Source organism: Zingiber officinale, chromosome 8B, assembly GCF_018446385.1.
Source record: "Zingiber officinale cultivar Zhangliang chromosome 8B, Zo_v1.1, whole genome shotgun sequence".
Taxonomy (NCBI): domain Eukaryota; kingdom Viridiplantae; phylum Streptophyta; class Magnoliopsida; order Zingiberales; family Zingiberaceae; genus Zingiber; species Zingiber officinale.
The window spans coordinates 77,075,925-77,083,267 of NC_056001.1; the positions used below are offsets into that span (position 1 = coordinate 77,075,925).

The window sequence follows — 7,343 nt, forward strand, 5'->3', positions numbered from 1 at the left end:
CCACAACGAAATCGACCTCCTAGGACTCCTCATAACCAAGTTTGACACTTCGACTTACCAGTTCTCGATTCTTCTTCTTGACCTTTCTTCTTTAGATTGTTCTCAACCATTGGTAGCCTAGCTAAATCTAAGTGAATAATTGCTATTGCTCATAACCAGTCCCTGTGGGATCGATATTTTTATTACTGACGATGAATCCGTGCACTTACGGTTTGTAACATTTCCCCGGTAAGAAAAATTTGGGTGGTCCTCCACCCAGGGTACTATGTGTTGGAGTAGAGATTGTTTTACCTTTGGTTATAACCGACTATTGCATCGCATTGTTCAAGTTGATGTATTTGTGCTTGTATTGGCCCTAGGGGGCAAGTATATTGGGCATGATCTGAACTTCTACAAGTTTCACACACACACACACACACACACTATTGCATTAGTTGTGTTGTTCCCCATGGTCTCAAACTTTTTGGTCAGAGCATCCAGCCTTGCGGACATGAGCATGACTGCATCTACGTCAAATTTTCCTGATGCCTTTATTGGATTCCCAGAAAAGGAACCTCCAGATCTTTCGGTTGCCCACTGATGATGGTTCTGGGCCACATTCTCTATTATGTCTTCAACTTCATCAAGACTCTTGTTCATCAACACCCCTTCTGCTGTAGAATCGAGGGACACCTTTGTGTGATAATTGATTCCATTATAGAATATGTGTAGCACCAACCACTTCTCGAGGCCATGATGGGGGCACTACCTCAGCATACTCTTGAATCTATCTCATGCTTCGAATAATGATTCTGAGTCTGCCTGTTAGAAGCTTGCAATTAAATTCCTAATGTGTGTAGTTTTACTTGGCAGGTAAAATTTGTCCAAAAATTTCTACTCACACTGCTCCCAAGTTGTAATGTTGTTTGCTGGTAAAGAATTAAACCACTGGTTGGCTCTGTCTTTCAAGGAAAATCTAAAAAGAAGCAACCTTACTATTTCTGGAAGGACCCCGTTCACTTTCATAGTACTACAGATGTAACGCCCCGCCCCTCCTGCTAAGGCGACGGGAGTTACTTTAGACACATACATACTTAACACAGCGGAAGTCTTACTTAGAGAATTAAAAAAACATTTTCTTACTTAAAAATTCACCATAGATATAAAAGAACCACATAGCATACCGATCATATTTTTGAGTCTTAAATACCCAAACACATACTTAAGGTCATGGAGTCATAAGGTAAAAACATCAACATGGTAAATTTCTTATTAAATAAAAGCAGGTCATTTCTTTTAGCCAGTCCACTACCACACACATCCTTCTAGCCCCTCCTGCTGCTCCCCTAGTACATCCATTTCTTGCCTTTATCTGTGGTACAAGAAAGTAAGTTGTGAGCACTCATGGCTCAGTAAGTTCCTTTCCTACTCACAAAAATCGTAAAGCATATTAAAAACATAAGTCATAAGGCATAAAGACAAATGTATCATGTCAAGAGCATATCATGGCATATCATAACATAACATAAAGTATCATGGCATAATCATAAAGTATAAGCATGGTAAATTCCTAAACATATATCATGCAACATATGCAACATGTCTTTTGAAAACTTATATAATACATACTTAAACATAATCTCAACATGATTGGGGCCCCGGCTTCTACCACATACATAAATGTGGGCGTCCTAAGTAGGTCCAAGGTAGCAAGTCTTGAACCCTACAAGACATACATACTAGGCCCGTTTCTTAGTCCATCGACCTAGGGGCACTTAGGAGCTCATCCCTAACGAGGCCCGTTTCTTAGTCCATCGACTTATGGAGCCCACCCTTGGTACAAGTCATACATAAAGTAAAGTAGCATGTCATACATATCGTAGTTCTTATTCTTACATGCATATCATGTTTCTTGACATATCATAAAACATGAATTTTTTTGGGAACACAGCACATGCATGAATCATAGCATACATCATGAACATATCACTTAGCATATCATAAGCATGCATATTTGGGCACACATCCCATGCATGAATCATAAGCTTGCATAATGAACATATCATTTTTATCATATCCTAAAGCATGCATGATTGAGCACACAGCACATACATGGATCATAAGCATACATAAGAGAGCATATCACTTATCATAAAAGACATAACCATTCATGGAATCATTAAATAACATCTCTTGATTCATTCATAACATGTGAGGTACATCAAGGTCACTAAACCCATATGGTCGAAAGTCATGAATAGAGGCATGATATCTAGACAACATACAAATATAAAAATCTAATGATATCTTCACATACTAGCATAATAAAGGTCATAAGCATGTTAACCTAAATTTTTAAGCCCTCCTAGGTTTCAAATTCTTCATGGAAGAAACCTTTCATGTAGAGCAAACAAGTTCTAAATAACATGCAAACATGTAAACTTTAAGTTCATATCAAATCATATTTCATAAGGAACCACTTAAGCATATTTAGTTTGGGTTCTAAGTTTCTTAAGCTCCCAAACTTATCATGGCCGAACCCTAACATGTCTCCTTCTAGGTTACAAGTAGCATGGAAGTATTGAACCTTAAGCCAATATCTTATACATTTTCATGAGAAACAACATAAGCATATTTGTTTTAAATTCCAAACTTCCTAGACCCTTTAACTCAAGGTGGCCGAAACCTATAACTCATGGAATTAGGTTTTTAATGGCATAAGAGCATGGTAACCACAACTACATTTCATAGCATATATCACAAGACATCATAAGCACATATATAAGTTGGGTTCTAAATTTTCTCTAGGCTTTTAATCTTGTAATGGCCGAAACATATAAATCATGGAACTAGATTTTTAGTGACATAAGAGCATAGGAATCACAACTACATTTCATGGTACTTATCACAAAAACATCATGAACAAATGTAAGTTGGTTTCAACATTTCTCTAGGCCTTTGCACTAGTATTGGCCGAACCCTAACAAGCATGAACTACATTTCTAGTGGCATAAGAGCATGGAACCACAAATACATTTCATAGTACTTACCACAAGGAGCATCATGAACATATATAAGTTGGGTTCTAAGTTTTCCTAGTCCTTTAATCCAAAGGTGGCCGAAACATATAAATCATGGAACTACACAATTTTCATGACATCATAACAAGGAACAACATTAGTAAACTTAGTAAAAAAAAACATCTACTAGTTCCATATTATTTTATTAGGAAAGTCATGAGCTTTCTATCCTTGGTTTAAACTTTCCTAGACTTCAAATCTCATCATAACCGAACCTTTATAAGCATGAAATGAGATTTATAACTAACATACAATCATGGCATAAAACTTCATACCTTGTCTTAGGAACAATCTTAGCATGCTTAGCCCTAGATTTAAAACTCTCTTAAGCCTTTACTTCTTACATGGCCAAATACTCATGGGCATGAAAAATGGAGTTTCAACAATATACAAGTAGGAGAAAAAGTTAACAACATCATTATCATAGGGTACATAACTCAAGAATAAGGAAACATGCTTAGTTTGAGTCTTAAACTTACCTAGTCTTCTTGTTCATGCTTGGCCGAGAGTTTAAAGCTTATGGATCTAAGTTTTCATCATTCATTCTAGCATGGAAACCTTAGATTAACTTTTTACATAAAATACATATCACAAGAAAGATAGTAAGCATATATAATTACAACTTTCTTAAACTCTTCTTCTTCTTTTGGCCGAATTTTCTTAATGCAAGTCCTAGGTTTTTAAGCGATCTAACTCCATGAAAAACCATACAAACTATTGTACCACAGGTGAGGGGAAGCTTACCTAGTAATCACTTGTTAATATTTAAAGAAATGGTACCCTTGGTGAAGAGGAAGTAGGGGGATTCTTCTTCTAGCACTCCTTTCGATTTTCTCTTGCTTGGAAGGGTACACCTTGAAGGCTCCTTCTTGTAGTTTAGTTTTCTCTTAGGGAGAAACCTAAACTTGGCTTGTGGAGATGAGGGAGGAGGCTTAGAGTCTCGTCAAGGGTGAGGGAGAAGGAAAAAAAAAATGAAAACCTTTAGTTCCTTTCCTTTTTATGCTAAGTAGGTGGAAGTTACCAAAATGAACTTTGCTTCCCTTCCTCCTTATCTCATGCATGTATTTTCTTAATGAGAATATGTCCTCATTCCCTTCCCTATATTATTCTCTTTATTATCCTCTTAAACCACACGAAAATAGAGAAGGAAAGGGAGAAGGACAACTTGTCTTTTGCTACTCTTTTTCCTTAACCAAGAGGTAAACAAGAGAATGAAGCCACTTGATTTTCCCTTTGTTCCTTCACTAAATTTTAGCATTACATTTAACTACAATTCCCATCATTTCCCTTTCATATATTATTCATTATCCTAGTGGTTATCATACATAATTTTATTTCTATCCTTTGTGAGAGGTTCAAGGTTCAAACCTTCACCTCTTCTTTTATTTCTCTTATCTCTTTTCTTTTTTTTTCTTTTTGATTCTTCATATTTTTAGGCTCTAAAGCAAATAACACCCATATACTTATCTCATAATCTTGTGGGTGTTACAGTACCCCATACCTCATAGAAAGTTCGTCCTCGAACTTAAAATAGCTTCGTCAGGTAGTGCCGGACTTCCTGCTGAGTGCATCGGCTACCTTGTTTGCTTTACCAGGGTGATAAAAGATTTCGCAATCATAGTCCTTGACTAGCTTGAGCCATCTGCGTTGTCTCATATTTAGGTCTTTCTGCGTGAAGAAATATTTCAGACTCTGGTGGTCTGTATAAATCCTGCACTGAGCCCCATATAGGTAATGCCTCCACGTCTTTAGAGCGAAGACCACCGCTGCTAGCTCTAAATCATGAACGGGGTAGTTCCTTTCATGTTCTTTGAGTTGTCTAGAGGCATAGGCAATGAGTTTGCCATCTTGCATGAGTACAGCTCCAAGTCCTAAGAAGGAAGCATCGCTATACATATCAAAGTCCTTGTTGCTTTCCGGAAGAGTAAGAATCGGAGCACTGGTCAGTCTCTGTTTCAGTTCCGTAAAACTTTTCTCGCAGTCGTCCGTCCATTCATACTTTTTATTCTTCTTGGTGAGAACGGTCATCGGGGCTGCTATCTTGGAGAAGTGCTCTACAAACTTCCTATAGTAGCCTGCCAGTCCAAGAAAACTTCTGACTTCACTGGCGTTCTTTGGCCTATTCCAGTTGCTTACTGCTTCAATCTTATTCGGATCCACCATTACTCCGTCCTTGGAGATAATATGACCCAAGAATGATATTCGATCAAGCCAGAACTCACATTTGGAGAATTTTGCATATAGTCGCTTTTCTCGAAGGATCTGTAATACCGTATTCAGGTGTTCGGCATGCTCTTCTTGGGTTCTCGAATAGAAAAGAATATCGTCAATGAAGACAATCACAAATTTATCAAGATACGCCGAAAATACTCGATTCATCAAATCCATGAAAACAACCGGAGCATTTGTCACTCCAAAGGGCATAACTACAAACTCATAATGCCCATATCTTGTTCGAAAGGCTGTCTTCGGTATATCCTCTTGTTTCACTTTCACTTGATGATAGTCGGACCTTAAATCAATCTTTGAGAAGACAGTTGCTCCCTTCAATTGGTCAAACAGATCATCGATCCGCGGAAGGGGGTATCTGTTCTTGATTGTCGCTTGTTCAGTGCTCGGTAATCTATACACATTCGCATAGACCCATCCTTCTTTTTCACAAATAGTACCGAAGCTCCCCATGGAGAGTGACTAGGACGAATAAATCCTTTGTCAAGTAATTCTCGTAGCTGTTCTTGAAGTTCTTTCAACTCCGTCGGTGCCATTCGGTAAGGTGCTTTGGAAATTGGTTTAGTACCCGGGACTAACTCAATCGTAAATTCTATTTCTCTGTCGGGTGCTAATCCCGGTAGTTCATCAGGAAACACTTCCGGATAGTTGCACACCACTCTGACATCTTCTAGTTTCTGACTTCTAGTTTGTCTTGTGTCAACCACTTGCACTAGAAATCCATTACAACCTTCGTCTACCACACTTCGTGCCTTTACCGCTGATAAGAATCTTTCAGTTTCTTTCCCGGATTCCCCAATATATTCAAACATCGGTTTAGCTTCGGGTCGGAATACTACCTTCTTATTACGGTACTCGATTGAGGCGTCGTACTTGCTCAAGAAGTCCATGCCCAGTATAATGTCAAAATCCCGCATATCAAGTACTATCAGATTGCAGTAGAGTTCTCTGTCTGCGATTCGGATAGGTACGACCCGCAGCATTTGCTCCAACGGCATAACTTCCCCGGATGGTAAGGTTGTTAAGAATGTACCATTTAGGGTTTGAGGTGGTATGTCCAATTTCTTTGTAAATGGGGTTGAGACGAACGAGTGTGTCGCCCCAGCTTTCTTTTTCCGGTAGACGTTCCTTTCCAGCCTATTTTAGTACTCTGAGGTTTCTGTCCCTCGGCTCGTGTCTGACCTTTATTCTCCTTCATCGCTTTCTGATAATGCTCCGTAATCAGTGCACTGCTGACTAATTTCTCTGTAGTCTGCGGCCTATTAACTCCGCCGGCCACGTTCAGTGCTATCTCGGGTCGAAGCATCTTCAGCATCAGTCTGACCCTTTCTCTCTCTGTACGCACTAATTCAGGACAAAGGCGTGCTAGTCGGTTGAAGCGCTTTACTGCTTCGATCACTGATAAATCACCTTGCCGGAACTCGGTAAACTCGTCGTAATGCTGGTTCGTCACTTGCGTAGGAAAGAATTCTTCGAAGAACTCTGTCTCGAAGTCCGTCCAATTCATCAGATTAATTTGCCTCTTCGCTTTAACTCTTTCCCACCACATTCTCGCATCTCAGAAGCGAAGGATACACATTTGATCTTCTCGATTCGGGCCAGTCAAAAGTTCCACTGTTCTTTCTACGGTCTTGAACCACTGGGCATCCCACATAAGTACCCAAGAAGTTCTCGGTTTAAGTCTCAACCTTGAATCAAATAGGTCTCTGTCGAACCCGGGGTAGGGGCTACGGTGTCTTGGTGCAACTAGTGGCACAATGGGCACTGCATTCTGAGCTACTGGTGGGGTAGTAGGGGTTCCTTATTGACCCATCAAAGTCGTGATCATCTGTTGTTGTTCCATGATCTGGCGTTGAAGGTCGGTGACTACCTGAGTCAGATCTGGTGGAGTTACTGTCTCCTCTGCTCGGGTAGTATGTCTCATAGACATGCTTATCTTCATTAAACAACAATAAATTATCGTAATCCCTATTCGCCGTCATAAGGTTATTATTATTCCTATCCTACCATCGTGCATGTCTATCCTAATTCAAGGTATAACTAAACATGCAGAAT

The 7,343-nt window shown here is 39.4% G+C and overlaps 1 non-coding gene across 1 annotated transcript; it reads left to right on the forward strand.

The window, feature by feature from the left end:
* The first annotated feature begins 727 nt into the window (after window positions 1-727).
* LOC122018273 lies at window positions 728-835 on the forward strand. The gene has a single exon (XR_006121697.1). It is a non-coding gene; the product is annotated as a small nucleolar RNA R71 (small nucleolar RNA).
* Window positions 836-7,343: the final 6,508 nt, after the last annotated feature.